The sequence below is a fragment of the Chanos chanos genome, chromosome 1 (genome assembly GCF_902362185.1).
Source record: "Chanos chanos chromosome 1, fChaCha1.1, whole genome shotgun sequence".
Lineage (NCBI taxonomy): Eukaryota > Metazoa > Chordata > Actinopteri > Gonorynchiformes > Chanidae > Chanos > Chanos chanos.
Genome location: NC_044495.1, coordinates 54,263,794 through 54,265,360, shown reverse-complemented (window position 1 = coordinate 54,265,360; position 1,567 = coordinate 54,263,794). Strand labels below are relative to the sequence as shown.

The following is a 1,567-nucleotide window of genomic DNA, read 5'->3' as shown; positions in this document are numbered from 1 at the left end:
ATGCTTCTTTTGAATGTGTGTGTGTGTGTGTGTGTGTTGGTGTGTGTGTGTGTTGGGGTGTGTGTGTGTGTGTGTGTGTGTGTGTGTGTGTGTGTGTGTGTGTGTGTGTGTGTGTGTGTGTGTTGGTGTGTGTGTGTGTTGGGTGTGTGTGTGTGTGTGTGTGTGCGTGTGCGTCTGTGTGTGTGTTGGTTTGTGTGTGTGTTGGGGGGTGTGTGTGTGTGTGTGTGTGTGTGTGTGTTGGTGTGTGTGTGTGTTGAGGTGTGTGTGTGTGTTTGTGTGTGTGTGTGTGTGTGTGTGTGTTGGTGCGGTACAGAATGGGCCGACACTAATTCCAGTTTCATATAAAGTTTCATTAAAAAAAAATGTTCATTAAAATTGTAACAGAGAAATGTATTTCCAGTATTTCAACAACAACAAAAGAAAATATATAAAAGCGTAAAACACTCTAAAAAGTTTTATCCCAACTCCAGTCTCAGATAACATAATGATTCAAAGAGCTGTGAACACTGATTAAACAATAAAACTCTATTACAATATATAAAAAATGATTTAAGACAGTACAAGTGATAAATAGTTAAATATTAACTTAATATAAACGCATGTATACATAACCCATAACCGCTCACTGAGTACACTTAAGTTTTACCAGAACTAAATTAGAAAAAGGCAGAACCAAAATTGTTTGCAGTCAAAACTCAGACTGAATGCAGCTACAGGCTAAAGTCCTATGGAATATACAGTACGTGAAAAATCAACATTGATGTTGAGTTCAACCCAACAACTATTCACCAAAACATACAAAGAAATCAGCATCTCTCTCTCTCTGTCCCCGCAGATGTTTAGTGTTAAAACAAGTATTAAAAATGAAGTTTCATCACTGGTATTCTATATTTAAAAGCCTGGAAGTGCGTAAAAGGCAAAATGAGCTAACTAATTTTACATTTAAACAAACAACCCCAGACCTCATAAAGCCCACTCAATTTCTGCTTAATTAGACCCACCCACGTCTATTTTTAAACCTGTGTCGTCCTATTTTTTGTGCTAAGCGTTTTGTTTTTCAGCATTCCAGACCATTTTGTCCGCTGTCTCCATTCGTTTCTGTACTTTTACTTTTATAAACTCTTGACTTGCTCCAATAAAATTGCAGTAAGTCATGCTAAAGTTGGGGGTTTTCTTTGGCTCTCTGTCATTGGCTGGCAAGTGTCCTATGACAGTTCTGATTGGACACGCTGAGATTTTAATGTGTTCATCTCCCCAGAGTCAACCAGCTCACATCACATTTTTCTATCAGTCTACGTCTTCTCACGGTTAAAGCATCACAAACTGAAAATGTCTTGCTTCCAAAGAGATCTTTATGATTCTCTGAGACATCTATGGCACCAAACTGAGACGCTATTGAGACAGAACATCTAATGAAGACAGAGGGGGGGCGAAGGTGAAACAGTGCTATCACAGCTAAGTGCACTTGTGTAGTGTAGAGTTTAGCAACTGTGAACAAGGCCTGGTCCCTAGGTGAACTGACTCTTTTCAGTTTCCTGTACTTTCTCCATCACAGCATATAAAAGTG

General features: G+C 39.0%; 1 protein-coding gene across 1 annotated transcript in view; it reads right to left on the bottom strand.

Annotated features, from left to right (window-relative positions):
• Positions 1–700: 700 nt before the first annotated feature.
• plat (plasminogen activator, tissue) overlaps positions 701–1,567 on the bottom strand; it is a 12,228-nt gene continuing 11,361 nt past the window's right edge. Inside the window, exon 15 of the mRNA XM_030780497.1 lies at positions 701–1,567. This exon is cut by the window's right edge and continues 507 nt beyond it. The gene's annotated coding sequence lies outside the window, so the exon portion shown is untranslated.